The sequence below is a fragment of the Mauremys reevesii genome, linkage group 1, assembly GCF_016161935.1.
Source record: "Mauremys reevesii isolate NIE-2019 linkage group 1, ASM1616193v1, whole genome shotgun sequence".
NCBI lineage: Eukaryota > Metazoa > Chordata > Testudines > Geoemydidae > Mauremys > Mauremys reevesii.
In genome coordinates this window covers 129,953,563-129,973,446 of record NC_052623.1, presented here as the reverse complement: position 1 = coordinate 129,973,446, position 19,884 = coordinate 129,953,563, and positions in this window count along the sequence as shown.

Sequence of the window (19,884 nt, the reverse complement as noted above, 5' to 3'; positions counted from 1 at the left end):
CAGCTGGGAGCTTGGCAGGGAGCTGGCATGCGATGTAAGTAATGCAGTGTCTATGTAGACACTGAGTTGCCCGAACTACATCAACCTAAGCACTACGTCTCTTGTGGAGGTGGAGTTATTAGGTTGGTGTAATGGGGGAGTTACATTGCCTGGAGCAACGCTGTACTGTAGACATTTACAGAATTAGGTTGACATAAGCTGCCTTGTGTTGACCTAACTCTGTAGTGTAGACCTGGCCTCAGAGTGCCCCACTCCATAACTCCGTACAGCCCAATGGTTACAACACTCACATAGAAGGGGAGAGACCCATGTTTGAGGCCCTGTTCCAGAATGGGCATTCAAATCTGAGTTTTCCATATCCCAGGCAGATGCCTCAGCCAATGGCTTAGAAGACTATAAAGGGGAGAACACACACTCACTCCTTCAGCTGACTGAAAAACTTTTGCCCAGCTGAAACTATCAGGTCAAATTCACAAATAGTTTTGAACCAACTGAAACTGCATCTTTTGATGAATAAACTATGTCTGGAAAGTTTCACCCAGCTCTACGTCAATCCTTATGACCTATACAGGATACTGGACATAACTCCTTCTAACCTTCCTTAACTCCCTTCCATTTCTCTGATTCCTATTTCCATCTATTTTCCTTGTGTAATTGAGATTGATAGTGATACTTCTGAAAGCAATCAGACTGCACTGGAGAATTCTGGCATTACAACAACTGCCACAAGCCCCCAGAACATATCATACATCCAGATGCAAAATTTCTAGCAGTGATGCATAGGCATTCACAACACCTTTGGGGGTGATCCTGGCAATTACAGGCCTGTAAGCCTGACTTCAGTACCTGGCAAATTGGTTAAAACTATAATAAACAATAATATTGTCAGACATATAGATGAACATAATTTGTTGAGGAAGAGTCAACATGGTTTTAGTAAAGGGAAATCACTCCTTAACAATCTACTAGAATTCTTTGAGGGGGGTCAACAAGCATGTGGACCAGGGGATTCAGTGGATATAGTGGATTAGATTTTCAGAAAGCCTTTGACAAGGTCCCTCACCAAAGGCTCGTATGCAAAGTAAGCTGTCTCGAGATAAGAGGGAAGGTGCTGTCATGGATTGGTAACTGGTTAAAAGATAGGAAACAAAAGGTAGGTATAAATGGTCAGTTTTCAGAATGGAGGGAGGTAAATAGTGGTGTCCCCCAGGAGTCTGTTCTGGGCCCAGTCCTATTCAACATATTCATAAATGATCAAGAAAAAGGGATAAATAGTGAGGTGGCAAAATTTTCAAATGATACAAAATTACTAAAGATAGTTAAGACTCAGGCAGACTGCGAAGAGCTACAAAAGGATTCTCAAACCTGGATGACTGGGCAACAAAATGGCAGATGAAATTTAATGTTGATAAATGCAAAGTAATGGACATTGGAAAGCATAATCCCAGCTATATATATAAAATGATGGGGTCTAAATTAGCTGTTACCACTCAAGAAAGAAATTTTGGAGTCATTGCGGATAGTTCTCTGAAAATATCTACTCAATGTGCAGCAGCAGTCAAAAAAGCAAACAGAATGCTGGGAATAATTAAGAAATGGATAGCTAATAGGACAGAAAATATCATGTTGCCTCTATATAAATCCTTGGTATGCCCACATCTTGAATACTGTGTGCAGAAGTGGTCGCTACATCTCAAAAAAGATATATTGGAATTGGAAAAGGTTCAGAAAAGGGCAACAAAAACAATTAGGGGTATGGAACAGCTTCCATACGAAGAGAGATTAATAAGACTTGGACTTTTCAGCTTGGAAAAGAGATAGCTAAGGGGAGATATGATTGAGGTCTATAAAATCATGTCTGGTGTAGAGAAAGTAGGTAAGGTAGTATTGTTTACTACTTCTCATAACACAAGAACTAGGGGTCACCAAATGAAATTAATAGGCAGCAGGTTTAAAACAAATAAGAGGAAGTATTTCTTCACACAACCCACAGTCAACTTGTGGAACTTCTTGCCAGAGGATGTTGTGAAGTCCAAGACCATAACAGGGTGCAAAAAAGAACTAGATAAATTCATGGTGGATAGGTCCATCAATAGCTATTAGCCAGGATGGGCAGAAATAGTGTCCCTAGCCTCCGTTTGCCAGAAGCCGGGAATGAGTGACAGGGGATGGATCACTTGATGATTACCTGCTCTGTTCATTCCCTCTGGGGCACCTGGCACTGGCCACTGTTGGATGACAGGATACTGGGCTTGATGGACCTTTCGTCTGACCCAGTAGGACTATCCTTATGTTTTTATGTTACACTTGCTCGACAGAAGACTAGCCACCGTGTCATCTGACAACACATCACCCTGGATTATTGCCAAGCCAATGTAGGCAGCAAGTGATGGCAAAATTTCTTCACTGTCCATCTTTCCAGAGCAATCCCAGAATGCTCTGATGCACCATCCAGAAACAGTTTGGAAAGTGTAGAGCACTGGCTACATTACCTGTCAAGTTGACTCCGTGAAGACTGAGAATATCCCTGGCTGTTGTAGGTTTTGCCTGCCCTTTCTCAACTTCCTTGTTCTGCCCAAATTCCCAAGAGCAACATGCTCTCAGCTCAGCCAGCCTCAAACCAGCCTGTATGCACACACTCCAGCCTCCACATCAACAACAAAGGAGAAAAAAAAGCAAACTGCAGTGTTTATGTTTTTCTTCAGGAATTCCTCTGATAAACATAAAGGATAACATTCATTGATATGTGAGCAAACACACACACACACACACACATACACACACACACACATCCCTTGTCCATTCATATCTCGCAAATTCCTGATTTGAAAACAAAGAAGAAAAAAAGAATAGGCAGTGGAATTTTCAAGAGCATCTACATGACTTAGGACAGCAGTTCTCAGACTGTGGGTCGGGACCCAAAAGTGGGTCATGACCACATTGTAATGGCATTGCTAGGGCTGTCATTAAACTTGCTGAGGCCTGGGGTTGAAGCCAAAGTTCAAGCCCCACTGCCCAGTGCTGAAGCCCTCAAGCTTTGGCATCGCTGAGGGCGGGGGAGTCAGGCTTCAGTCCCTCTTCCTGGGGTCTTCTAGTAATTTTGTAGTTAGAAGGGGGTTATGGTGCAATGAAGTTTGATAAATCCTGACTAAGTATCATGAGTCCAATTGGCTTTCAATGGTACTTGTGCTCCTAAATCACTTAGGTACTCTTGAAAATCTCACTGACGATCATTAGATCGTCACATCAAGGCTGTCCCTACCCCATTATATTTCCAAGTAAAGCCACTTGTCTCTGAAAGGTGCTCCAGCATCCACTCATTGTTTCCTGTCCCATCCTCATTCCCCATGAGGAGCAATAAATCTCTCAGGTCCCCACAATAGTAGTTGGGAGTGGTGTGGGTGGAATTCAGTGGACTGCATGGAAGGAACTGGAGGGATGGCCTCCCTCCAAATGTAAGCTTGAGCCCCTCCCACCTCTAATTCCTAGCAGGAGACAAAAAAGCAAAAGAGATTAGCCCAAAAGAAGTAAAAATACAAAGCATAAAACAAGTAAAAGCAACAGTAACCACATAATTAAAACTGAAAGAAAAAAATGAATTAAAAAAAATCAAGTTCTGTAACCCATCAAGCTCCAGCTACTAAAGCTTTTGGTGCTTGTCCTAGTATACTCCAAGAACCAGGCATACAGGCAGGTTGGCAGCAGATGCTGGGTGCTGCCAAATCTCCACAACAATATCTGCATGTGCGAGGATTTAAGAAGGCTTTCCCTCTGCCTTTCTAAAGATGCAGGGCAGACCATTTTAAACAGGAAATGGACCAAACCAAAAATGTGAACTCTGGTCTATTGAAAACTGAAGTAAAATTGTGATTTCTTAAAATTCTCAGGGGTATTCTTGTTCTGCTTGGAGGCATGGAAGTGTGGGAACACAGTCACTGTGCAGACACACTGCCTAAAGCAAGATGGGGTGAGTTGTGCCTCTGTTTTTAGGGAGCAGCCTGCTTTGTTTCTCTCTGGTTTTGAGTTCTTGTGCGTTATTCTGAATTCTAAGAAATAAAGTAGTGATATATTGCAATCTTCCAGCAAGACTATTTCTGTTTTTATCTAACTTCTGTGTGTGTAAGCTGTGAACAGAATATATCAAGTTCAAATAGGCATCATATGTCATAGACCAGTGGTTCCCAAAGTTGTTCCACCGCTTGTGCAGGGAAAGCCCTGGCAACAGCCAGTACATCCCTCAGCCCACACCACTTCCAGCAGCTCCCATTGGCCTGGTGCAGCGAATCAGCCAAACCTGCGGTTGCGGCAGGTAAACAAACCGGCCCGGCCCACTAGGGGCTTTCCCTGCACAAGCAGTGGAACAAGTTTGGGAACCACTGTCATAGACAATATATACTTGACCCTGGAAGATATTGCAGTGATTGTGGGATAGCCTTAGGAATCCATAAACATTGTAACTCTAGTAGGCAGTGTTGTGTGGACACTAAGCCGAAAACAGGATTTTTTAGTGTGGATATTTTGCACCATTGCATCTTGCACTCATACTGGTGCAAACTGCAATGATACAATTCTCTAAGGAGATTCTTTGTTATCCAACTCCAAGATTCAGGGGTGATAGAGAAACGGGGTTTTCTGATCCAAAGTGAGGATTCAAAGATAATAAGACAACATATTAAAAAATACATATATTTAAGATAAACAGATGATGTAAAAGTGGTGAAGGAGATACGGATATAGATAGCACAATGAACAATAGGGCTGAAGTATTTAGAATAAATCTTAAAATACTGTCTTCCACCCTACCATGCAGACTTCAAGGACACTTCGGTATACTGTCTATTTCCTATTGTCTATTTATTGGGTTATATAGTATAAACCCTATAACATTTCCCCTATGCTTCAAATGTAGCCAAAAATAGTAATCTCAAATGATCTTCTGAACTCCAGCTCAATGATTTTCTGTTCTTCCTGGAACCCCAGTAAGATCAGTCAGAGATGGTGATAAATTAGAAAAAAAATCATTTAGACTTCTGAGGTCAATCTAGCATAGTCAGACAATGGTAATAAAGGGAGCCAAGTTTAAGGAGAAAACTAAATCAGGTTATTATATTGTCAATAAAAAGATGACATAATATGAAAGGATGATGTGATTGCACAGGGAATATTGCACTCAGTTTTGGTGACTTTACTTCAAGACAGAACAGCAAAAACAGAAAAGGTCAAGAGAAAGACAATTAAAATTAAATAGACAATTAAAAATTTAGAAGATTCTCACTCCCAGACTGATGCTTAGGCTACTAGATCATGCTGCCTTTCACAATGCAGAACTTCACTACTTGTGGCCAGAGGCAACATAATCTAATCAGGATAGGAGTAACTGAACTACAAGCAACCAGGGGCGGGTCTAGACATTTCGCCGCCCCAAGCACAGTGGCATGCTGCGGGGGGCACTCTGCCGGTCGCCGGTCCCACGGCTCCGGTGGACCAGCGGACCCTCCGCAGGCATGCCGCCGAAGGCTGTCTGCCTGCTGCCCTCCCGGCGACTGGCAGAGCGCCCCCCGCGGCATGCCACCCCAAGCATGCGCTTGGTGTGCTGGGGCCTGGAGCCGCCCCTGCAAGCAACTAGCTAGCAGCTACCTAGAAGCTTGTGGTAATTCTCATACTATCACAGCAAAACTGGCTGGTTGCAACTGCGTCACAGCTATGATTTGTTCTGGGGTCAGTCCTTTTTGGCATGCAGGGAACCAGAGCCTAGAATTTCATGGACCACAAAGGCCAGCACTGGGTGTCTGTAGACGATGTGTGAATAACTGTGTTTTTCAGGGATAATCATGGTTACTAACTTCCATTCCCAGTGAAATCACCCCCCTTTTTTTTTAAGTAGAGAAAGACAGAACTAAAAACTCACTTCTGAGATTAAAATATACAAAGAGCCATTTATTCTAACCAAACGAGTGTTGTTACATTTGAGATATTCATAAATCATTATTGATTACACTTCCCCTCTGACTAATTAGCTCTATATACTTCTAGTTAAAATGCAGAGAATACAAGAAACAGGTGCCTAAGGAAATTCAGTTATGAACTTTATTTGATCAGGTATCCTGCTGAATAAGGATCCCTCTCCACACAGCAGTATAATCTACTTTCCTCTCATATGACAAGGCAGCAACAATATTATCCATTTTTGCACTGGAACATATCAGTTGAAAATTTAATTTGCTCAGATAGGAAAGGCTGAACAGACTAATTCAATTAGTATTAAACACACACATTTAACTCTACATTGAGTAGAATCAATATAATTAAATTAGTTTCCAGAAAAAAAACCAACATATCTCTCAGCCACCATTTGGATTTTGACATCATCCCATCCTTATCTATATAAACAAGTGCAAAACCACACACGGGACACCATACAAAGTTATTTATGGAAACCACACTGACTGTATATTAACCATGAAAACATATGAGACCTGAAGAAGAGCTCTGTGTATTCAGAGGCGAATTAAGGTTTTGTGGGGCCCTGAGTCAAAGCAAGTGGGGAACCCCTCCCCACCCCTTCTGCTTGCAGTCCTGCCCCTTCTGCCTGTGGCCCCACCCCATTCTGCCCCTTCTCCCACATCCCTATCTCTGTTCCAACCACGGTCAGCCCCATTCTGCCACCCCCACTATGGGGCTGCAACCTTGCTCCTTTCTGACACCCCCCCCCCCGCCACCTGCAGCCACAAGACTGGAGAAGCTCTTCCCCAGCATGGCCCTGGGCCGCAGTGCGGAGTAAGAGCTCCCCCAGCCTTGAGGCTGCAGCAGGGAGCTAGAGCTCCTCCAGTGCTGGAGCGATAGCCGTAGTTTGATTGCTATATTTGGAGGGAGAAAGCACACCCATGCACATGCACGCAAGTACATGTGCATGCTGAAGCCAGTCCCTTGGTTCACTGGCTCTCTCCCCAGCCTGCAGTGGTACCTGGGGTGCTGGTGCTAATGGGAGACAGGATGGCATAATGGGGGAGCCCCAGCTACTGCTGGTGGCCACTTCAGCACCAGCCGCTGCAGTGATGTTGCTGCTCTGGTGCTGCTGCGGCTACCTCCCTGCTGGGGCTGCTACTGCCCAGATAACACCACATGCTGGGCTCCTGCTCCCCTCTCCCTGTCCCCATTCCTGTATCCCTTTCTCTTCCCCATTCCGTCCCACTTCTTCATGGTTGTATAGGATACAGGTGGGCACTAGGACCCAGGAGGTGGCGTCCAGCTGCTGAGGCAGGAGCTGGAGTCCCTCTGTCCTGCTCTGTTTACTCCCCAAGAGCCAAAACATGCCAGGTGGGCCAGCATTGGAATGACAAAGCTCTCTTCCCCCTTCCCAGGGCATGCAGAGCCAGGAAGCGGGGTCAGGGCATGGGGGTGGCATTCTTCTGCCTGGTGCTCCTGCTGGGGAGTGGGGTCAAAGTACAGGGGTGCCCATTTTTCTAGGGCCCCCCAATTGACTGGTGCCCCTGGACATGGACTTTCTCGGCCCAGTGACTATTTTGCCACTGTGTGTAGCTCAAAAGCTTGTCTCTTTCACCAACAGGAGTTGGTCCAATAAAAGATAATACCTCACCCCTCTTGTCTCATTAAAATATATTAACATACCTAAACATGATTGGAGGTCATGGGTGCCCATTGTTTTGTCAGACTGTAGGGTGAAGATATGTGGGCTGTGGGCAGTGGAAGAAAAATATGAGATTGTGAAGGGGAACTGATGAATGGATTGTAGATTCTACTGCCTTGTACCCCGGGTTGCCATTTGCATCTATGCCAAGTGAGTGTAATGTGTAAAATGCATTCTGATTTGGTAATGTTTGACACTCACTTGGCACAGGTGCAAAAAATCTGTGCAAGGTGCAAACAATGAAGAACCAGGTCTGAGCACTGAGTGACTTCACTTATTTCCTTTCTGTATAGGGTTTGCATTGGTAAGATATCCAGAATAGCAACCTTATCTCTAAAGGTACGTCTACATTACCCTCTGGATTCGCGGCTAGTGATAGATCTATTTGGGATCAATTTATCACGTCTAGTGTAGATGCAGATAAATCGATCCTCGATTGCTCTGCTGTCGACTCCGGAACTCCACCACAGCAAGAGGCGGAAATGGAGTCTACGGGGGAGCAGCAGCCATCTATCCCGCACCGCGAGGACGCGAAGTAAGTGATTCTAAGTCGATCTAATATACGTCAACTTCAGCTATGCTATTCTCGTTATAGAATATTCCTGATTCTAAATCCATGAAAGGGAATTACAGACCTAAGTGTCCTTTTTGTGGCTACGTGTCCAAGCATGGAAGGTGAGACCACAGAAAATACATATGGAACAAGTGTAACCCTGGAAAAGGGAGACACCAGTCTTACTACAATTCAGATTCCAACACTAGAAACAGCCTTTCACCATAGTCAGGAGAGATCCAACAGGCAGCACTTGGAAGGGAGACTATTGAAATTCAAGGACCAATGCCCTCTCTCAATGTAGGACAGATGTATCCTGGATGTGGTTTGACAAGGGTATGCAACAGAATTTTCAAAGATTATGAATCATCATTTTCTCCTTTCCCCATTATCCACAGATCCCAAAAGGAGGCCTGCCTTCATGTGCCATTCACCAGGCTCAGAGGAGATTCCTGCAATTTATTCATGGGACTGATCATTTTCAATACAAATTGCTGTGTTTCAGAATGTCATCCACTCCGCAAGTGCTCACTAAAGTCTGTGTTGTTCTGTCCCCTCTGGCAGAATGGGATACAGGTATGCCCTTTTCTGAACGACATTCTACCAAAAGCCCATCCAAGGAGGGCTCCAATCAAGCAACTCAGAGTTCAGTCCAAATATTGCAACAGCACGGATTTCGAGTAAATTTAGAAAAGCATTATCTTCAACCACCTCAATACCTAGTTCATCTGGGAGTATTGATAGACACAGTCCCACAAAAAAATTGCTGTCAACCAAAAGACAAGACAAGATCAGATCAGTGATTACCCTCTTGAGGAGGAGTGCAAGGACATCAGTAAGCACTCAAATGAGTATTCTAGGAACGATTGTGTCCTGCACAGGAATAGTGCCCTGGGAAAAAATGCATATGCAGACTCTCAAGGGCTTCCCGCTGACTCCTTCCCTCCATTTTCTGATTTTCCATCTTGAAAAGTGAATGTTCCATCACTTGTGTTGAATTACTTGGATTGGTGGATGAGTTGGAGAGATTCCAGAGAGGAAAGGACATGGTGAAACCAGAGAGGTCTGTCATAACAACAGACATGAGTCTGGAAGGATGGGGAGAGTTCTCTTAAAAGTCAGTGACTCAAAGGACATTTTATAGAACTGGAGGGCAGCAATATTCATAATTTTTTAATATAATAGACATTCAGCCTTCAGCTGATGCAGCCCGCATGCTGCAGTGACTCCTTAGAGTAAGGGAATGTTTTCTCTCAGTGATGTTACTTTGTTCCTGCCCTTGGATTTCGCCTCTACTGAGCAAATTCCACACTGAGGATCTGTGGACTAGTTTTGAGAGAGCATGGAAGAATTTGTGGTTGCTTACCTATTTTTTTTCCTTCTTCAAAGGGATGGGTCTGCAGATAGTCCTCTCCAAAAATCCATTAAGGGAGATGTGTTTCACTTATGGTTGAAGTTTCCTGCAGGAGTTAAAATCTTTCTTGTTTATAATGTTTATTGTTGACTATTATTTTTTGCAAGATGCTGATGCAGGACAAGAGATGTGTTGTTGTTGCTCTGTTTCATGGTCCAGAGTGAAACTGAAAGGGTCTTCAGAAGGTGGGGACTAGTTCCCTGTCCACCATCTAATCAGCTTTGATTCTGCCCCTTACAGCTACAGGTCATCAATGACCCATACTGAGGATCTGTGGACCTATTTCTTTGAAGAAGGGAAAAGTTCCAGGTAAGCAATCACAAATTTACCATTCAGGTTTCCACCCTTTACTGTCCAGAAGGAAGGTGCAATATTGTGCTTTTTGCATTTTAGCAGAAGGTTTGTAAAGAAATAAATTCTCTTCCCAATACATAGAATCATAGAATATCAGGTTGGAAGGGACCTCAGGAAGTCATCTAGTCCAACCCCCTGCTCAAAGCAGGACCAAACCCAACTAAATCATCCCAGCCAAGGCTTTGTCAAGCCTGACCTTAAAAACCTCTAAGGAAGGAGATTCCACCACTTCCCTAGGTAACCCATTCCAGTACTTCACCACTCTCTGAGTGAAAAAGTTTTTCCTAATATCCAACCTAAACCTCCCCCACTGCAACTTGAGACCATTATTCCTTGTTCTGTCATCAGGTACCACTGAGAACAGTCTAGATCCATCCTCTTTGGAACCCCCTTTCAGGTAGTTGAAAGCAGCTATCAAATCCCCCTCATTCTTCTCTTCTGCAAACTAAACAATCCCAGTTCCCTCAGCTTCTCCTCATAAGTCATGTGCTCAGGGCCGGCTCCAGACCCTAGCGCGCCAAGCAGGCGCGTGGGGCAGCATTGTCCTGGCAGGGTGGCATTTGGCTCCGGCGGACCTTCCGCAGTCATGCCTGCGGGAGGTCCACCGGAGCCCCGGGATGAGTGGACCTGCCGCAGGCATGACTGCGGAGGGTCCCCTCTTCTCGCGTCTCTGCTTGATCTCCTGCAGGCATGACTGCGGCGGGTGTGCTCGTCCTGCGGCATGCCTGCGAATGCTCCACCGGAGCCACGGGACCGTCCGCAGCCACTTCTGCCCCGGCCGCGGGACAGGGGAAGGGCGGCGCGAGCAGCGCAGCGTGCCACCCTGTTTGGGGCGGCGGAATTTCTAGAGCCGCCCCTGCATGTGCTACAGCCCCCTATCATTTTTGTTGCCCTCTGCTGGACTCTTTCCAATTTTTCAACATCCTTCTTGTAGTGTGGGGCCCAAAACTGGACACAGTACTCTAGATGAGGCCTCACCAATGTCGAATAGAGGGGAATGATCACATTCCTCGATCTGCTGGCAATGCCCCTACTTATACAGCCCCAAATGTCGTTAGCCTTCTTGGCAACAAGGGCACACTGTTGACTCATATCCAGCTTCTCGTCCACTGTAACCCCTAGGTCCTTTTCTGCAGAACTGCTTCTTAGCCATTCGGTCCCTAGTCTGTAACAGTGAATGGGTTTCTTCCATCCTAAGTGCAGGACTCTGCACCTGTCCTTGTTGAACCTCATCATGTTTCTTTTGGCCCAGTCCTCTAATTTGTCTAAGTCCCTCTGTATCCTATCCCTATCCTCCAGCGTATCTACCACTCCTCCAAGTTCAGTGTCATCTGCAAACTTGCTGAGAGTGCAGTCCATGCCATCCTCCAGATCATTAATGAAGATACTGAACAAAACTGGCCCCAAAACCGACCCTTGGGGCACTCCACTTGAAACCGGCTGCCAACTAGACATGGAGCCATTGATCACTACCTATTGAGCCCGACGATCTAGCCAGCTTTCTATCCACCTTACCGTCCATTCATCCAGCCCATACTTCTTTAACTTGCTGGCAAGAATACTGTGGGAGACTGTATCAAAAGCTTTGCTAAAGTCAAGGAATAACACATCCACTGCTTTCCCCTCATCCACAGACCCAGTTATCTCCTCATAGAAGGCAATTAGGATAGTCAGGCATGACTTGCCCTTGGTGAATCCATGCAGACTGTTCCTGATCACTTTCCTCTCCTCTAAGTGCTTCAAAATTGATTCCTTGAGGACCTGCTTCATGATTTTTCCAGGGACTGAAGTGAGGCTGACTGGCCTGTAGTTCCCTGGATCCTCCTTTTTCCCTTTTTTAAAGATGGGCACTAGAGTAGCTTTTTTCCAGTCATCCGGGACCTCCCCCGTTCGCCATGACTTTTCAAAGATAATGGCCAATGGCTCTGCAATCACATCCGCCAACTCTTTTAGCACCCTTGGATGCAGCACATCTGGCCCCATGGACTTGTGCTCGTCCAGTTTTTCTAAATAGTCCCGAACCACTTCTTTCTCCACAGAGGGCTGGTCACCTTCTCCCCATACTGTGCTGCCCAGTGCAGCAGTCTGGGAGCTGACCTTGTTTGTGAAGACAGAGGCAAAAAAATCATTGAGTACATTAGCTTTTTCCACATCCTCTGTCACTAGGTTGCCTCCCTCATTCAGTAAGGGGCCCACACTTTCCTTGATTTTCTTCTTGTTGCTAACATACCTGAAGAAACCCTTCTTGTTACTCTTAAAATCTCTTGCCAGCTGCAACTCCAAGTGTGATTTGGCCTTCCTGATTTCACTCCTGCATGCCTGAGCAATATTTTTATACTCCTCCCTGGTCATTTGTCCAATCTTCCACTTCTTGTAAGCTTCTTTTTTGCATTTAATATCAGCAAGGATTTCAAGCTGGTCGCCTGCCATATTTACTATTCTTCCTACACATCAGGATGTTTTTTTTTCCTGCAACCTCAATAAGGATTCTTTAAAATACAGCCAGCTCTCCTGGACTCCTTTCCCCCTCATGTTATTTTCCCAGAGGATCCTGCCCATCAGCTCCCTGAGGGAGTCAAAGTCTGCTTTGCTGAAATCCAGGGTCTGTATTCTGCTGCTCTCCTTTTTTCCTTGTGTCAGGATCCTGAACTCAACCATCTCATGGTCACTGCCTCCCAGGTTCCCATCCACTTTTGCTTCCCCTACTAACTCTTCTCTGTTTGTGAGCTGCAGGTCAAGAAGAGCTCTGCCCCTAGTTGGTTCCTCCAGCACTTGCACCAGGAAATTGTCTCCTACACTTTCCAAAAACTTCCTGGATTGTCTGTGCACCACTGTATTGCTCTCCCAGCAGATATCAGGGTGATTAAAGTCTCCCATGAGAACCAGGGCCTGCGATCTAGTAACATCTGCTAGTTGCCGGAAGAAAGCCTCATCCACCTCATCCCCCTGGTCTGGTGGTCTATAGCAGACTCCCACCACGACATCACCCTTGTTGCTCACACTTCTACACTTAATCCAGAGACTCTCAGGTTTTTCTGCTGTTTCATACCGGAGCTCTGAGCAGTCATACTGCTCTCTTACATACAATGCAACTCCTCCACCTTTTCTGCCCTGCCTGTCCTTCCTGAACAGTTTATATCCATCCATGACAGTACTTCAGTCATGTGAGTTATCCCACCAAGTCTCTGTTATTCCAATCACATCATAGTTCCTTGACTGTGCCAGGACTTCCAGTTCTCCCTGCTTGTTTCCCATGCTTCTTGCATTTGCATATAGGCACTTAAGATAACTCACTGATTGTCCCACTTTCTCGGTCTGAGACAGGAGTCCTCCCCTCTTGCACTCTCCTGCTTGTGCTTCCTCCCGGTATCCCATTTCCCCACTTACCTCAGGGCTTTGGTCTCCTTCCCCTGGTGAACCTAGTTTAAAGCCCTCCTCACTCGGTTAGCCAGCCTGCTTGCGAAGATGCTCTTCCCTCTCTTCGTTAGGTGGAGCCCGTCTCTGCCTAGCACTCCTCCCTCTTGGAACACCATCCCATGGTCGAAGAATCCAAAGCCTTCTCTCCGACACCACCTGCGTAGCCATTCGTTGACTTCCACAATTCGATGCTCCCTACCCAGGCCTTTTCCCTGCACAGGGAGGATGGACGAGAACACCACTTGCGCCTCAAACTCCTTTATCCTTCTTCCTAGAGCCACGTAGTCTGCAGTGATCCGCTCAAGCTCATTCTTGGCAGTATCATTGGTGCCCACGTGGAGAAGCAGGAAGAGGTAGCAATCCGAGGGCTTGATGAGTCTCGGCAGTCTCTCCGTCACATCGTGAATCCTAGTTCCTGGCAAGCAGCAGACCTCTCAGTTTTCTCGGTTGGGGCGGCAGATAGATGACTCAGTCCCTCTGAGGAGGGAGTCCCCAACCACTACCACCCTCCTCCTTCTCTTGGCAGCGGTGGTTGTGGAACCCCCATCCCTAGGACAGTGCATCTCGTGCCTTTCAATCGGTGGAGTCTCCTTCTGCTCCCTTCTCTCAGAAGTACCATCTACTCCACTCTCCGCATTAGTACCTGTGGAAAGAACATGAAAATGGTTGCTCATCTGTATCTCCATTGCTGGTACAATGACGCTCCTCTTTCTTCTTCTGGAGGTCACATGCTGCCAAATTTCTTCACCGTCCCTCTCTCCCCTCTGCACAGCCTGCTCCGATTCTTCAGGATGTTGTGCCGGTAGAAGCATATCCTGATGTCTGTCCAGGAAATCTTCATTTTCTCTTATGCAATGCAAGGTCGATACTTATTGCTCCAGACCTCGAACCTTCTCTTCCAATATGGAGACCAGCTTGGATTTTGTACAGACAAAGTCACTTCTGTCCTGTGGAAGAAAGACAAACATGGCACAACCTGTGCAGGTTACAACAGCTGAATGCTCACCTTTCATAATTTCTTGCTTCTAAGAGCTTCCTCCGCTGTTGCAGCAAGTCACAGAAGCCCGCGAGATGAAAGCCTCAGTGGGCTTTCCCCAGGCAAACTCCCTCTGTTAGCCTCTGCTGTTCGCCACTCAGCTGGTTTGCTGCTGACTGCCTTTTTTATAGCAGTCAGGCCCACTCAAGGCCCACCTGGAACAAAGCACTCCCATATCAAGTACAGATATCAAGTAAATGGGCTGGAGGAAAGGAAGGAACACTTCGGGAACAGAGCTCCTCCACAGCCATTGCAGGGTTGCACACCCCCTTCCACTGTAGGAAGGACTGGTGAACCAGCAAAACAGCAGATCCTGCAGTTCCACCTTTTCCCTCCTCTGGCCTACCTTGGCACCTCCTTAAACTCTTCTTGCCAAAAGCAGGGAGGAGGACTCAGAGAGATCGATCTCCACACCACATAGCAATTTAGACCCCTCACACATCCTCTTCAAATTCTCCCTTGCCCCGTTCATCAGCACCTCAGTAAAGGTAAGAAGCAGGAATAGTGAATATTGGGAACAATTGGGTTCTACATGTTTAAGATAGTCCGCGCATATTTAATATAGAATATTCCTCCTAGTGTATTTTAATAGAATAATAATTGATCTGTTTTCCATAGCAGTATTTTTTTAATTGCTTATCTTAATTATATTTACTTTTAATCCTTCTCACTACATGCTCATATATTAACCAAATTGCTACATAACTATCAAAGGCATGATCTGAAAAGCCAAGACTTCAGCCGTCCATCTACACTCCCCATTTACAGGATAATATATACATACTCTCTCACTATTCATTTGCAGGTTCACAATATTCATGCTCAAATAAACAGAGCCTGCACATTGTTTGAAGAAATGAAGTAGTCTCCCACTCTGAAGACCATTTTACCTCCTTTAACCACTGTATTTGGAACACACTCACTGAAAGTCTGAACTGGGTAAACAGAAAGTCCTGACTTCAGTCTTATAGACTCATAGACTCTAAGCGCAGAAGGGACCTTCTGTGTGATCATCTAATGATCATAGTGATCATCTAGTCTGACCTCCTGCACATTGCAGGCCACAGAACCTCACCTGAACCACTCCTGAAATAAACCCCTAATGTCTGCCTGAGTTACTGAAGTCCTCAAATCATGGTTTAAAGACATCAAGTTACAGAGAATTCACCATTTACACTACTTTAAACCTGCAAGTGACCCATGCCCCATGCTACAGAGGAAGATGAAAAACCCACAGGGTCTCTACCAATCTGACCCAGGGGAAAATTCCTTCCTGACCCCAGACATGGTGATCAAAGACCCACCAGGCAGATACCTGGGAAATAATTCTCTGTAGTAACTGACAGCCTTCCCCATCTAGTGTCCTATCTCCAGCAGTTGAGGATTTTTGCTACTGGCAGTCACCAATGGACCACATGCTACCACAGGCAGTCCATCCCCTCCGTAAACTTATCATCAAGTCCAGTCGTGAAGGTTTTCTTTATGTTTTCTCTGTGTTGGAGGATGTCAGAAGACATTGCTCCACTATAGGGACCTAGATTATTATAGTTCATCTTTTCCCAGGTCCTCCTTTCCTTTTATGACACCAACTCTCCAGGTAAGGCTCTCCCTTTGTCCTGTAGTTCATCCTTCTCAAACCCCAGACTCCTTTTATCTGGGAACTCAGAAAATATATCTTTAGGTTCTGTTCCTTTGTTATTAAATAAGGGGATCTTTCCTCTTACTCACAGATGTTTCTTTCAAAAATTTCCTTCTTTGTGAAAAGAACAATGTTCCAGTGATCCCTCTAGTAAAAAATGGAGATAACTGAATAAAAGTTAAGATAAAATGAAAAGGAAAAAAGAGTTTAACTTGCAATGCCTCTTCCCCACCAAAAAAAAAAAAAAGTAACAGGCTAACATCACCTCTGCAGAGCAGAATAGCAGATGGTGGTGAAATGTATCAGACTATTGCAAAATTATTTTTAAATTGAAATTTGTAGAGTGGGTAGATATGTGCCTCCATTAGGAATAAAATAAGGTAGATTCCCTCCAGAATGTCCTAGGTTTCAATGTTCCTCTTGTAGAAAGTGCACGTTTGTAGTGACCTGCTCTTACTACAGTTACTGCACCTCTCCAGTACTGTGAAAACTCTGTTTGTTCCTTTGATTGTACAGTTGGTTACTACAACGTATCTCGCTCTTTTGTGTTTCTGTATATTCTCATGGAAATTCCAGTGGTAACTCCTATGTCATTTTCACTCCAGAGTAGCAGAAAATCTTTTTTCCACTTTAGGCAGGCTTGCCAGCCGAGGTAAATCAGTGGTGCTCCACTGAATCCATTGGTGTTGTGCTGATTTACATTGGCAGAGAACTTGGCCCCAAATTTTTCCAATAAATGAAATCCACAGGCACAAGGCAGCTGAGGCTCAATGACGTTTAATCTAAAAAAGTGAATTTCCTCCTTTGTTTTATTTGACCTATTCATGCAGTTGTCCGCAAACTTTTTATCCTCACGCCCCCCCCCCCACCCTTGTCCGCACACCCCTCCCCACCAGGAGCCTCAGCTGGGAGCCAGGGCTGGGGTAAGGGCCAGGGGCCAAGACTGGGGCCGCAGCTTGGGACGGGTCTGTGGCTGAGAGTGGGACCAGAGATGGGAGAAGAGCTTTGACCAGGAGTAGGGGCCAGAGCAAAGCTGGGGGTAGAGTGGGGCAGGATGGTGCTCCCTCCCCACCCTCCATGAGGGCTGGCTCCGGCTCCTGCCATGCCCCCCCCAAAATTCCTCCATGCCCCACCTAAGGGGGGGTGCACTCCACAGTTTGGGGACCACTGTACTCATGTCAATGCGGCCCATTGAAACTGAATTCCAATGCTGTGTCATGGCAACCTTAAGAACACTCCAGCCAGCAGAATTCAGTTTTCACTTTTTATTCCTAGACAGCGGTGGAAAAGGCTAAACAGGTTCAGATCCATCAAAACTTTGAGGCTCCTGAAACTTTGCTGCCCCTCGCAGATAGATAGTTTACCGCAGCCCATCCTTGGCAGGTGAGCAGTTTTCATCTCTTATTCCTGAGTTTTTAATCTTCTTCCCAATTAAGGCTGTCAGACAGCCCATGATCCAACCATCAGGGATGCCAGCAGGTAATAATTTGTTCTGCATCACACTGCTGTTCTGCCTCTGATTCACTGGTTTAGCTGGGCTCCTTCAGACCATTGGGATCAGATTCCAAGGCTCTTGACTTAAACAGATCCCGACTTCTGATTTACCCAAGTTCCCTGTGAAAAGCCATAATTTGAAATTCTCCAGTAAAACTCCCAGTGTTATGCTGAAATTGTCTATACCCTTCTACCCTGCTCTTTTATTCCCTTCTACCCCACAATAAATCACTAATAATCACAGAGAATTTTCTCCTCTGACAACACAATACCATTATTTTATTTGTTTTTAAAAAGGGACATAGAATTATAAATACATAAATTCCTTATATTTTACAAAAATATTTATTATTATTACAACTTTGTTATTAGTTACACTATAGTAACACCTAGAAGGACCAACTGAGCTTGGGGCCCCACTGTGCTAGGTGCTGTACAAACATATAGTGAGGGACAGTTCCAACCCCCAAAACCTTAGTGAAAACAGATGAGGTACTGAAGCACAGAGATATGAAGTGATTTGGCTAAGGTCATACAGGAAGTCTAGGGAAGATTCATAGGTTCTAGGACTGGAAGGGACCTCAAGAGGTCATTGAGTCCAGCCCCCTGCCCTCATGGCAGGACCAAATACTGTCTAGACCATCCCTGATAGACATTTATCTAACCTACTCTTAAATATTTCCAGAGATGGAGATTCCACAACCTCCCTAGGAAATTTATTCCAGTGTTTAGCCACCCTGACAGTCAGGAACTTTTTCCTAATGTCCAACCTAAATCTCCCTTGCTGCAGTTTAAGTCCATTGCTTCTTCTTATATCCTTAGAGGCTAAGATGAACAAGTTTTCTGCCTCCTCCCTATGACACTCTTTTAGATACCTGAAATTTGCTATCATGTCCCCTCTCAGTCTTCTCTTTTCCAAAGTAAACAAACCCAATGCTTTCAGCCTTCCTTCATAGGTCATGTTCTCTAGACCTTTAATCATTCTTGTTGCTCTTCTCTGGACCCTCTCCAGTTTTTCCACATCTTTCATGAAATGCAGTGCCCAGAACTGGACACAATACTCCAGTTGAGGCCTAACCAGTGAAGAGTAGAGCGGAAGAATGATTTCTCTTGTGTTGCTCACAACACACCTGTTAGTGCATCCCAGAATCATGGTTGTTTTTTTTTTTTGCAACATCATCACACTGTTGACTCATATTTAGCTTGTGGTCCACTATAACCTCTAGATCCCTTTCTGCCATACTCCTTCCTAGAAAGTCTCTTCCCATTCTGTATGTGTGAAACTGATTGTTCCTTCCTAAGTGGAGCACTTTGCATTTGTCTTTATTAAACTTCATCCTGTTTACCTGAGACCATTTCTCCAATTTGTCCAGATCATTTTGAATTATGACCCTATCTTCCAAAGCAGTTGCAATCCCTCCCAGTTTGGTATCATCTGCAAACTTAATAAGCGTATTTTCTATGCCAATATCTAAGTCATTGATGAAGATATTAAACAGAGCCCGTCCCAAAACAGACCCCTGCGGAATCCTACTTGTTATACCTTTCCAGCAGGATTGGGAACCATTAATAACTACTCTCTGAGTACGGTTATCCAGCTAGTTATGCACCCACTTTATAGTAGCCCCATCTAAGTTGTATTTGCCTAGTTTATTGATAAGAATATCATGCAAGACCGTATCAAATGCCTTACTAAAGTCTAGGTATACCACATCCACTGCTTCTCCCTTATCCACAAGACTTGTTATCATATCAAAGAAAGCTATCAGATTGGTTTTACATGATTTGTTCTTTACAAATCCATGCTGGCTATTCCCTATCACCTTAGTGCCTTAGAATTGAACTCAGATCTCTTAAATTATAACCCAGTGCCTTTGCCACAAGACCATCCTTCCTCTCTTAATTAAAAATAAAATGGGTTTTGTAAATGTAGATGTCCCACTGCCACTGACGCAGGTTATGGAGGGGCATCGGATGTGTTTCCTATTGCCAGAACTAAGGGAATCTCAGGTTCTTCAAAGCTCTCTAAACTCCAGGATGATCAAAAGCCCTGAGTTTTATTTAAAAGAATGCAAGATATTCCCACTGCCAAGGCCAGCATTTCATGCCTCACAGAGTAACTGGCACAAATACAATTCATGTTCACTGCTGTAAACAAGATGTAATGGAGCGCACAGCAGCAGCCACACTGTTACATATTATCACTGGTCTATTTGCATCTAATTAATTCCTTGAGAAAGACACCATTATAATGTAACAATTCAAAACAATCTCCCAACCAGTGTCTGTGTCTTGGAAACAACATATCGCAGTCAGGATAATGGTTTGG